We start from the raw sequence: 13,887 nt of genomic DNA on the forward strand, positions 1-13,887 counted from the left end.
AGGATTGAAATTTAAAAATTGAGATAATCAATGTAAAATTGGGAAATGCACAAAGGTTAATTTAAATTTAAAAATTAGGGTCTTTTTAATTAACCACTTAATTTTAAAATTTAAATTTAAAATTGAATACAAGAAAATTAAATTCAAAATTAGGGTCTTGCATAAAGAACCTCTTAATTTTAAAATTTAAATTTGAATTAGATCTAAGATTGGAATTTGAAAATTGAAAAAATGGAAATGCACAAGGTTAATTTGAATTTAAAAATTAGGGTCTTTTTAATTAACCATTTAATTTTAAAATTTAAATATAAAAATAGATCTAAGCTTGGAATTTGGAAATTGAAAAATTAGGAAATGCACAAGGTTGATTTAAATTTTTAAAAAAAGCGTCTTTTTAATTAACCACTTAATTTTAAAATTTAAATTTGATAATAGATCTAAGATTGGAATTTGGAAATTGAAAAATCGGGAAATGCACAAGGTTAATTTGAATTTAAAAATTAGGGTCTTTTTAATTAACCACTTAATTTCAAAATTTAAATTTGAAAATGAAATTTGATCCAAGAGTACAATTTTGAATTTGAATTGGAATTAACAACAAATTTGAAGTGTGAAATTCAAAATTTAAACAACCCATGAGCTTAATTTTTAAAAAGAAAAAAAATTAGGGTTTTTGAAATTAAGCACTTAATTTTAAAACTTAATTGTGAAATTTGACTTGTAGATGAAATTTGAATTTAAGAATTGAAAAAGTACTCATATCTAAAATAATTTATCCAAATTAGACAAATCACAAGCTCAATTTTGAATTTAAAAATTAGGGTTTTATTGAAATTAACCTCTAAATTTTTAAAATTTGCAAGCAAGTCAAACTTGTAAATGAAAATTTGATTTTTAAATTGCATACACTTAGATCTGAAAACAAAAATTAGAATTAATGGTGTAAGGAGTTGGGTTCACCAAAATGTAAATGGAAAATTTGAGCTTAGCAAATTCACCACTTGGAAGGGAGAAATCACTAAGTCAATTTTCACTTGGAGGACTTTACATTCAAAAGAGGAGATGAATCGACTAGATCCAATCCTAAATGAGACAAGGACTGAATACTAAGTGGATTGGATTGATTTGGGTTTTCCTCTTTTGTAAGTTGAATTGCTAAAATAAGTAGAATGTTGGAATTGGAGACAAAATATGCAAAAACAGTGAGCTATAAGTTCGGGATTTTGTCGTGCACTTGGATCTGAGTAATATGAGCTAATTTGGAGTTGCCCTTCAAAATCTTCCAAAAGTAGCAGGGACCATGTGTACAGACCAGGATGCCCACCCTCTTGGTCCTCTGAACTTTCCGTGTGTCGAAAACAGTTTTTTTCATCTCTGCAAATAAAGCTCAATTCCAGAGGTATAGTTGTGCACTACTTCTTGCACATAGAAAGAAGGAGAAAGGGGTTTGGAATAGGGGCTTTCCTCAAGTCAAGCCTCGGTTTGGAATTAACCTTGAATGAAATGTTGCAAATACTGAAGTAAATAATGGAAATGTATACCTTAGATTTGCAATGACTGATAATGATGCTTTGCTTCTTGAACACAATCACATATGTTGTATGAAATGGCATGAACATGGCAAAACCCTAACACACATACATGCTTGCAAATGTTTCTCCAATGGATAGATAAAGATTGCAGCCTTGAAGAATGCTTGAATACTTGAATGTAGTCTCCTTGCCTTATGATCATCTCCACCTTATTGCCCTATGATCAAATGAGAGGGAAGACCTCCTTATATACTTGCCTGTTGTCAATAATGTTAATTTTTTGATATAGACCGACATGGGGGCAATTTTCCCACTCAAATTTGAGATAGGGCAAAGGGTCCAAATTAGGGCCCAATTGAGGAGGACCATGGTGTGTCACCATGGTCCTGGTGAGGACCAAGGTGCCACACCCTAGTCCTACCCAAATTTAGGGCAAGGACAAGGGGTCCTAGAAAGATAAAGTATGAAAGTGTGATGTTTATTGCATGGGAGAGACATAACTCGGTCCTGATCAAGCATGAAGATGAAAACACTAAGGTGGGGGCCCCAAATATGGTCAAAATTGCAAGGGGTGCAATTTTAGGACGCTACACATACCTAATGCCTCTTCTACAGATCTAGGGTCATCCAAATTAGTATTCAAAGCAAAAATACATCTTCAATCATTAGGTGAATACCTTTCAGGTGGTTGTCTATGTCTTATAGACCTTTAAACAAGCTAAGTTGGAGGTTCTTCCTCCTCTTCTGAAGATTCAGAGCTAGATGAGCTTTCCTCAACTTCTTGCCTATCAAGTGGTTTTGATTCAACTCTTTTAGGCATAGAAGGAAATCAAATCACATCTTCCTATTTAGTTTGTTATGGTTGCAATGTAACAGAAGGAGACTTAATTTCTCTAAAAATAACACTTCTACTATGAATTACCTTTTGTACAACAAGGTCCCAAAGCTTGTATCCTTTCACACCATAATTGTAACGGATGAAGATAAATTTCACAACCTTATTTTCCAACTTTGTTTGCTTCTCCTTTGGCACATATGCATATGCCTTGTAGCCAAAAAATTTAAGATGTCTCAATGAAGACTTGTGACCTGACCATGCTTCCATAGTCATTTTATCAACAAGAGTTGATGTAGAAGACCTATTAATCAAGTAGAAAGTAGTGGCAACAGCTTCAGCCTAAAACTTTTGTTCTAGACCAACACCACTCAATATACTCCTAACCTTCTCCATTAGTGTTGTATTCTTTCTTTCTGCAACTTCATTTTGTTGTGGAGAATATGGAGTTGTGTTTTGTCTGTTAATGCCATAGTCTTTACATAATCTATCAAAATCATTAGAGAAAATTCACCGCCATTATCAATCCTCAAACATTTAATTTTTTTTCCAGTGTACAATTCAACCATAGCTTTAATTTTTTTTAAATGACTGAAAACTTCATATTTACTATTTAGATAGTATACCCATGTCCTTCTACTGAAATCATCAATAAATGAAACATAATATGTGGATTTTCCAATGGAAGGAACATCTACAGGACCAAACACATCAGAATGAATAAGATCCAAAACACCACAAGATTTATGAGAACTCAAGTAAAACTAAATGTCATTTTTTTTCCCATAAATGCAATGCTCACAGAAATCAAAGTCAATATTATAGTCATTCAAACCTTCAACAAGGTTTTTATTTTTCAAGGTCATTAGACCCTTTTCTCCAATGTGGCCAAGTCTCTGGTACCATAACATAGTCTTCTTTGTAGGTAACTTTGTTTCAGAAGAAAGAGCACCCTTAGGTACCCAAAAGCCACGTCCATCCACTGAAGGTGAAACCCTCAAATATTCCAACGAAGTATCTACAAATTTACTTTTTACATAAGTTCTATTACACTCAACAATGTATGTCTCTAGCTTATACAAAGTGTCAAATATCACACCTCTAGCAATAACCATAACACTCTTAATCATTTTACATCCTCCTTCAGAAAAGACTACCTACACACCCGCATCTATCAGTTTTCTCACAGATAATAAATTTTGTTTTAATCCAGGGATATGCAAGACACCATCAATCCTTTTTATTCTACCATCAGGAAACCTGATCCTAACTTTACCATGGTGAACAATATTTAAATGTGAACCATCACCCAAGTACATATTACCTCCATTAAATTCCTCATATTGAAAAAACCAATCTTTATTGAAAGTCATATGAAAATATGCACCTGAGTCAATTCACCATGCATCATTACCTGAACGAGTAGTCAAAGATACAATAAATGCATCGCCATCTTCCTTTTCAGACTCAGAATTGAAATCATACTTCTTCTTTTCTTCTTTGTAGTCCTTACGGATGTGTCCTAGTTTATTGCAATTCTAGCAGATGACTTTGGACTTTCTAGGATATTTTGATCTCCCTCTAGACTTGGATTTATTATGCTTCTCATTCTTCTTGCCTTTTTCCTTAGGTCTTCCATGGATAGTTTGGGCTTCCTTATAAATAACGAATACCTTCCTTCGGATATCTTCACCAATCAGGGCACCCACCACATCTTCAGACTTCAAAACAATAGAAGTACTACCTATAGCCATAACAAGAGAATCCCATGAATCAAGAAAAGAACTAAGTAAGATCTGGTATTTATCCTCCTCATCCATCTTAACACTAACATATGCCAATTGATCCACCAACATATTAAATGCTTCCATGTGGTATGTAACTCATCCACCCTCTTCCATTCTCATGGAATACAATTTTTTCCTCATGTAAATCTAATTCAATAAGGATTTCGCTTGATACATTTCACCAAGTTTAGTCCATAGCTTCTGTGTAGAGTTCTCTTCATGGATATTGATCAAAATAGAGTATGCCAAGAGCAATTTGATTAGACTCTTAGGTTTTTGCTCCATAAAATCATACTGAGAAGCCACAGTAGGATCTGTAGGTCTTGAGACATTGCATCAACAACATCCCACATATCTTGATCTATTAGAAAATCTTCCATCTTCAGCTTCCACATCTCAAAATTACTTACATTAAATTTCTCCACCTCTATTCTCCCTAACAAACTTGCCATCTGAAGTTTTTTGCAACAAGATCAAAAAGTGTCTTTTGTAAAAGCTCCCACTCAAATCTGGATTAGTTCAAAAAACCCAACAACCCACAACTGAAACTAAAGGTGACCAGGCTCTGATACCACTTGTAAAGAAGTTAAGTAGCAGAACAACTTCCTAAACTAATCTTGAGAGGAGGGTAATGCAAAAATTTTATAGATCGTTACAATAGTTACAAAAAGTTAACATATATAAACATAATATCATGCATACCACAACACAACAGCAAAATGATTTACGTGGGAAAAACCCTTTCGGGAGAAAAACCCCACACTCCAAAAACAACTCAATATATTATTCAATAATCAATAATAGATTGCAATATACTTAAAGAGAAATATCTTCATTGGAGTACCACTAATCAAAGACTTGGAGGTAACTCAATAGCCATAAGACTCTTACACACAACCTCTATCTCATGCACCTCATATATAGGAGATACAATACAAGAAACCATCAAACAATATTACAAAACCATGGGCTAAAACCACTCAATAAAGTAGAGTTGACTTTATCTCCTTTATAGATGCCCTATAATGTGTCAAAACACATATGACCACATGTTACTCCCTTTTATATCTCATTTATGTGTCCAATGCAATTTTATATTTCCTATTACAGGAGTTCAAACTTATGGAGGCCATAACTTGTGAATTAGATGTTCGATTGACAAATTGTTTGATGCACCAAAAAGCTCACAAAGTGCTCTATCACCTTGTAACCAAGTACACCAGTTACACCCAATTTTTAGGGCATTTTGGGGGGTCTAAGGTCCTCAAAATTAAATTTAAACCTTTCATCACACCCTTCAAAAATAAAAACTTTAATATCTTTAAAACTACTTGTGATCTTGTGATGAAAATTTGCCAGCATGCTTATCTATAAATAGTAACCATTTCGTGCTCAAACAAAAAATTACTATAAATAGTAACCTCATGTAAATGCAAGGTTGAGGCACCATTTTCCAAACAATACATCCCTTTCAAATGACTCCAATGAACCGTACACGCTAATACATCTTCTAAAGTTAGCATCAAATAAAACATATAGATAAGCATTAAAGCACATTAGCTAGTTGGCTCAAAAAGATCTCCAATGCAAATTTCACAATGCAGATCTTTACACTCCATGGTGAGACCCCAAACACTAACCAAACTCATCCTTCAAAGAAAAACCTAGACCAAGAGAATATGATACAAGTAGGATAAACTACCACAATCAATCCAAAACTAGACAAGCTGACAACATAGAACTCAGAACATCATAACTTTACTTGCCAATTAGATCAACATCTAAAAAATGAACTAGAACACTACACAGATCATATGAGCATGTCCTCCAAGATAAAACACTCAAATCCTCATATCTAGATGCCATCAAACCTTCTCTGGACTTATTTTGATAGACAACCTTATTGTTGGAAACACTAACAACCAACTCTGCCAACTGAGCAATAGAGAACCTACAAATCTAATAGTGCATACATAGAACATAGACATTGTATCTAGAGTTTCCTACATAAATATTATTTCTTGCATATTGAAACTTCCACTATACCAACCCTACTTCAACATCAAATTAAAACACAAGATTGGTTGACATCAATGAAAACACAAGACAGGTTAACATCAATGACAACAAAACACAACAACTCAAGTTTCCATCATTCTCCCCCTTTGTCATTGACAACAACACTCATGTACCATCAACACCAAAGACAATTGAACTCAACCCATATATCTCTCCCCCTTTGATATCAAGGACAACCAATGCAAATTTAAATCTCTTCCTTTAATTGAGACTCTTTCACCCAATGAGTACATCACCTTAGATTGTGACTAAAAATATCACAAGAAACTGCAATACTTTCCCTGATAGGGATATCATTCTTCTATAGCTATTTTAAAAAATACTCATCCATATCTACTCCCCTCGGAGCTGCAACCTCATCAATATAGGAAGCAAGAGTAGAGCCCTGAAAGCTCCCCCTGGATAGATGCACTACCATTTATACTCTTTCTATCATATGCATTTTTGTTATCTCATATTTCCTATTTCTTCTTGAATCTTTTGTAGACATTCCAACAATATTATCTTTAGTAAATTCTTCCTTTGTCATATCTACATTTTTAGTATTCACTTCTAAACCTACTCCAACACAACAACTTCCAAGGTCCCTAATATTCAAACCATTTCTTTTGCAATTTCAACAACTTCTGCATCTATTTGCATGATAGATCCTCTATAGACTTCTGGATCCTCACTGATGATGAGGTAGATTCTAGAACTTGTATTTGTAGCATCCTAAATTGTACTTATAATTTAGTCCATATTTTGGGTCCTCACCTTAGTGTTCATCTCTCAATGCTTAATTAAGACCTAATTATGCTTGCATCATGCAGATATAGCCTTATTTTCATTCCAAACACCACATGACCCCTTGGTTTGACCCCAAAATAAGGTAAGACTAGGGCATGGTTCTTTGATCCTCACTAGGACCAAAGCACCATGCTTTGGTCCTCCTTAATTGGGCCCTATTTTCAATACCTCTTGCATTATCAAATTTAAGCGAGAAATCTTTCTTCATGTCGGCCTACATAAAAAAATTAGCATGATTTTTGATGGGCAAGTATATAAGGATTTTTCCCCCTCTCATTTGCATATATGAACATCATAAGAGAAGGGTGAAATTATAATCATCAAGCATTCAAGCATTTAAGTATTCATCATCAAGCATCTTTAGAGGTCTTCAAGGCTGCATTCTTCATTCATGAATTGTGGGGCATCATTACATCTTTCATTTTCAAGCATGTGTTTGTGATTAGGGTTTTGTCATGTGCATGGCATTTCATACAACATATGTGATTACATTCAAGAAGAAAAGCACCATTATCAGTCATTGGAGATCTAAGGTATATTCTTAGATTATTTATTTCAGTATTTGCAATATTTCAATTAAGGTTAATTCCTAAATCGAGGTTTGACTTAGGCAAGCCCCTATTTCCAATGTATTTACCTTTCCTTTTGTGTGCAGGAAACAAGTATGGAGCTGTGATTTTCAAAATAAGCTTTAATTATAGTGACAAATCAATCCCCCTTTGGTTTGCAAAAATTTTAGAGGACCAGAGCGACAAGCATTTTGGTCTCAAATTTTTTGGATCTTTTTAAGGGATCAAATCTGAATATGCTTATACTGCTTAGATCTAGGTGTGTGCCTTGATTTGATGACTGTAGCTCATTGTTTTCACATTTTTATCTCCATTTTTAGCACTTTACCCTAATTTCAGCAATTCAACTCACAAAAGAGGTCAAATCAACTGACCCCTTGGATCCAATCAGTATTTTTAGTCCTTATCACTACTTGTTTGTGACTAAATCTATTTGATTCAACCCTCTTTTGAATGTAATAGGTCACTAAGAAAAAATTAGCAATTTTCATCCTTCTTGTGGTGGAAACCCTAATTTTCACTCATTACAGTTTGAAAACACAAAAAATCTCTATTCTTTCTAGGTAGTATACATCTTTTACAAACAACTCAAGCTTTAGGTCAAAATTTGTACAATTCACTTTCATACTAAACAACACTATAAATCAATAAAACCATCTAAAAACACAAAATAAAAATAAAAACTCTTCCACGCTAAAAACATCTTTAGCATCAAATAGCAAGGGGGGTTGTAAGATCTTTATTTTGCTCTCCCCCATAGATAGTGCATATTGTCTATTTATGAAGAATAATCAGCAACACCAGAGGGTGCAAACCCATCCTCATATTTGTCTTCCAACTTTTCTCTTGATTCCTTCACCCACATATTTTGCATCTTCTTCTTTTCTACATTGATATCAATCTTCTTTATCAGACCACTCTTCCCATTTCTTCCTCTATAAAATTTGACAATGTGCCCAAAATTTTTGCAATAGTAGCATACCAAACCTTGCAAAGAACCACTTCCATTTTTTCTAACATTTCTATATCTTTTGATACTTCCATTCCTTTTAATAATACTTCTGCACTTAACAGCCTTATGACCAAAATTGTTGCATTTATGACAACATCCATTAAAAGAATGAATATTCCTACCATTTAAATTCCATATCACCCTAATTCTGCACTCATTAGACTTACAACCAACTTTTTTACAATTATAACATTAACCATAAAACAATTAAGGTCTGATTTGATTTTGCATTCACTAGCTCTATGTCTAAACTTATTGCATGAAAATAATTATACTAAAAGTTGATGAGTACCTGATTTGAGTAGGAGGAGCATGAAACCTCTTGAACACTTTCCTACTTTGGATCTGAGGGAAACCATTTTGGTTGGATTTCCTTACTTCATCCATGACCTTTTCTCCACCAACTTCATTCAACTTGTTTATGAGCTCCTACTTGTCTTTTGCCAATTTATTCTCTACAACGTTAGGTACTGGTTCCCCTGTTCGGCTTTCCTCAGTCAGATTCAATTCTTCTACTATATTTTCCCAACTTTATCCTTTTAATGCATTCATCCCTATCATAGTAGCAAGGATAACCTCATTCATAAGTACATTCTCAATCTGATTACAAATTTGTGCCAATAAAAAATTGCCTTCATTATTGTCCTTCACATAGTAAACATTTCCATTAGTCCTTGTACCTTGTGCAACCAATCTTTTGGAGCTTCTTTTTTTTGAAATATAACCTATTAACCTTTTCTACACATCTGACTCAAACTTAATAAGTTATCTCTCAGACCTTTAATAGAATAAACATCATTACTTTTATGCTTACCATCAATAAATATGCTTCCTTTTTCACAAATAGGTGCAACTTTTTCTTCTGTAAACTTAACTGGTCCACAATTATATTTCTTAAGGTTAATAAACATCTCTATCACCATATGGTTTGAATATCTAGATTCTATGATCCATGTGTTTGGTTCCACTTTCACATGTAGTGTAGTCTTCATACTCAGATTTCTCAATTTTAGAACCTCTAGACCATCCATCATTCTTTTCTTCTATAGGGCCAAGAACAAAGATTCGTCATTTCAGTCATTGTCATCTTCATCTTCAAATGAATAGGCCTTTGTTGAACAAAAAATCTTTTCCTTTATTATCATAATTAGGTCTTCCACCATAATCTTATTTTGCATACATCTAGAAGCATAATGACCTATTCTTCCACAATTAAAATATTTTATGGGTAACTTGCCTTTTTGCTTCCTAGTTCCTCTCACCAATTTTCTCACAAAGTTTGCTTCAATCTCATCCAAATATTCATTCTTTTCTAGTTCATCTTGTTGGATATTGTTGCTGCTAGGATATGTTGTTGTCATTAATGTCAACATATTCTTGTGTTTTGGTCTTCTGGTGATTGCAGAGAGTTGATCTAGTTGGTTTATCTATTTGATATGTTGAATCAACTAGAGATACTTGATTCAATGTTGGTTTCATGGTGCTATGTGGTGATTTGATCGAGTTATGTATTCCAGTATTAGGATTGGTTTTTCAGTGTTTAGTATTGCAGTGTTCTGGTATTTGATTTGTTGTGCTCAGGAGTGATTATATCTTGAGTTGCAGATTTGGGAGAGTGTTTGGGATGTTCATGTGTATCTTCAATTTAGATGGTTCATGATTTGGTACTCCACAAGTTATCTTTTTAGTCTCAATTGTTGTTGTTGAAGTGTTCTTGAGTATCAGCATGTTGATCGATGAACATTTGATTAAGTTGTGTTGGTGCGGCTATTGCGGATGGTTTTAACATGCTTGTTGGTGTTTCCTAATCCTATCCTATTTGTTTTGCTAGTCTGCATTGATCATTGTGCGTGTTATTAAGGATCGTATGGGTCCGTTGATGTTCTTCATGTTATGCAACATTTTCGGTGGTGTAGCATGTTGTGGATGATCTTGGTGAGATTTCTAGTGGTGTTGCGTGTTCGAGGATTTGATTTGGGTCCATGCTATGTCATCATGGAATTGTATTGGTTTGGTGGTTGATCTATGTATTGTGTGATGTAATTTTGTAATTAGGTCTTAAGGGTTGAGCCGACCTTGTAGTCAAGGTTGATGATTTGTATAAATAGGTGTCATATTCATGTAGTATTATGATCGATGTTGTGTCTACATTATCAGAGAGTGGTTTATGTGTGAACAAGCGAATTCATCTTTCGATGAGAAGTGTTGAGAAGAGAGTGTTGCAGGGAAGATGAATGTGCTTAACTTGAACTGTCATCAAGCATTCGAAGATGCTATTCTTTCAGTTCATGCAATCTAGATTGTTGTCCGATCTTTGTAAGGCAGTGAGCTTTCCCTTAAGGTTATAGCCTTTCTGGGTTTCTTATTTTGAGCAGTGAGCTCTAGGCAGTGTGCTTGAATGCATGTGCATTCCCCATTGTAATATTTACACATAGTACTACAGAGTATCATTTTATCGTGGGTAGGTTACCACCATGGTTTTTCCCTTAACCAAGTTTTCCATGTCAAAATGTTGATGTTATGTGTGTTGGTGTCATTGTGCTTATCTTTGTTCTCAATGCAATTGATAAGATATGAAGTTGTGATTAAATTGTTTAGTCCAGTAAAAGCTGATTCACCCCCCTTCTCAATTTTCCTTCATTTTTGTTGCCAATAATTGGTATTAGAGAAAGGTCCTCTAAAAGAATCTTGGCCACTTGAGGAAATTCGGGATGACAACCTATGTTTTCAAGAAAGAGAGTCCAAGATTTGATGGAAGAAACCACACTATATGGAAGGACCAGATGGAGTGTCACTTCAAGTGTCTTGGAGATGATTATTGAAAGATTACAAAGAATACCTACAATGTTCCTCAGAATGGTCTGGTTACTGCAAATAAGATCAAGGATGTTGAACATAACATAAGAGATAAATAAACATTCATAAGTACCTTGACCAATTCATAGATGACTAATGTGATGGGATTGTAGACTACACATGAGATCTGGGAAAAGTTAGAGACCTTGTATGAAGGATATAAATATGTCAAAGTTGCTAAAATAAAACATTTGAAAGGAAAGTATGAGATGCTGAAGATGAGAACATATCATCCTTTATGGCTAAAGTGAATGAACTTGTCATGAACATCAAATGTGCTGGTGGAACCCTTGAAGAAGATGAGATTATTGCTAAAGTGTTGAGATCCTTGCCTCCTAATTACAAATCTAAAGTTGTTGCTATTGATGAGATCCAAACTGTGACCACTGTAACAAGAGACATGTTGGTTGGTAAACTTGCTACTTTTGAGTCGAGTGAATTTGGAGAATCACATGGTAAATTTGAGACTGCTTTTAAAGCCTTTGTATCCAAGAAGCTGAAGTATGATCTAGGAGAAAGTTCATCTAGGGTTTACAGGTATGAAAGAGAAATGAGAGAAATGGAAGAACATGAAAGAGAGTTGGATGAGCTTGAAGCACTTATTGCTCGGAGATTGCCTAAGGGAGCCAGTAAGTATGATGGGAAGTTACCTTTGAAATATATCTCTTGTAATAAGATAGGACATTTTTATTCTAAGTGTCCTGAAAGAATGTCAAAGTATGATAAGCATGATAAATTTGATAAGCATGATAGATATGAGAAGCATGATAAGTATGACGAGTCCTATAAGCCTAAGCAAAAGTACAAATATCAGAAGAAATGTTATTATGTTGTTGATGAAGGTGTCATAGATGAAGAGTCTAAGAGTGATAATTTAGAATATCAATTAGTATTTATTACCATCAAGAAAGATAATCTGGTACCAGTGGATTCTACAAGCTGCATTATTGAGGAGAAAGCTTTGGCTGCTAAGATGGAAGAGAAAGATAAATGGGTAATTGACAACGGTTGTTCACATCATATGATAGGTGATAAAAGTAAATTTGTGAATATGGAGAGGTAAGATGGTGGTATAGTAAGATTTGGAGATGATAAAGCTTGTGTAATTCATGGTAGAGGTGCTATTTCTCTTGATGGTAAGCATAATACTAATGATGTCTTATATGTTGAAGGTTTGAAGCATAATATTTTGAGTGTTTGACAAATGGTTGATAAGGGATATGATTTGCAATTCAAGAATGGTAAATACAATATTTTGAATGCCTCTGGTATAGAGATTGCATAAGGAACTAAGACTAAAGGTAATATCTTTCATTTGAATGCTGGTGAGAAAAGTTGTTTGATTGCTTAGATAGATGAATGTTGGTTGTGGCATAGAAGGATGTGTTATGTTACTTTTTACTGCATGATTAAGATAAGTTCTACTCAAGATGTTAGAGATTTGTCTAAGATTGTGAAACCTTCTAATCCGGTATGTAAAGAATGTCAATTGGGAAAGAAAACATGAATTTCATTCAAGAGTAAGTCATACACATCTAATAGATTATTAGATATTGTGCATAGTGATTTGTGTGGTCCTACAAGAGTGAGAATCTTACAAGGTGACATATATTTCATGTTGTTGATTGATGACTATTCTAGAATGATGTGTGTTACTTTTCTAAGGGAGAATTTAGAAGCACTAGAGAATTTCAAGATATTCAAAGCTAAGGTGGAGATAGAGATAGGATTGAAGCTGAAATGTCTAAGATCTGATAGAGGAGGAGAATTCACATCCGATGAGTTTGATTCATTTTGTGAGAGGCATGGAATTAGAAGATAGTTATCTACTCCTGGAACCCCTTAGCAGAATGGAGTTGTTGAAACGAAGAACAAAACTATTTTGGATGCTACTAGGGCTATGTTGATTGAAGGGAATGTTTCGCAGAACTTTTGGAGAGAATGTGTTAACACTGATGTATACACATTCAACTAGGTGCATATAAAATGTGATTCCAGTAAGACTCCTTATGAGCTATGGTTTGGTCATGTTCCTACAGTTAGATATTTCAAAAATTTTGGAAGCAAATGTTATATCAAAAGAGATGAGGATATAGGAAAGTTTGATGTAAGATGTGATGAAAGAATCTTCTTGGGTTATTCTACTAAGAGAAAGGCCTACCGGTGTTACAATAAGAGGTTGATAAATATAATGAAAAGTGCAAATGTGAAGGTTGATGAATGTCATGGAAAGCAGATCAGAACATGTGGATATGAGTTTGATGATCAGGATGTTATTTCAAAGAAAGTGCATACTGAGAGCCTAAAGAAGAATGATGTGATAGAGATAGTTAATCTAGATATTGATGTTGCCAGTGAAGAAGCTCAAGAACCTGATAATTAGAATAATTAGAAGACTTTGAGGTATGTGAGACTAAATCATTCAGAA

The sequence above is a fragment of the Cryptomeria japonica genome, chromosome 5 (genome assembly GCF_030272615.1).
Source record: "Cryptomeria japonica chromosome 5, Sugi_1.0, whole genome shotgun sequence".
Taxonomy (NCBI): domain Eukaryota; kingdom Viridiplantae; phylum Streptophyta; class Pinopsida; order Cupressales; family Cupressaceae; genus Cryptomeria; species Cryptomeria japonica.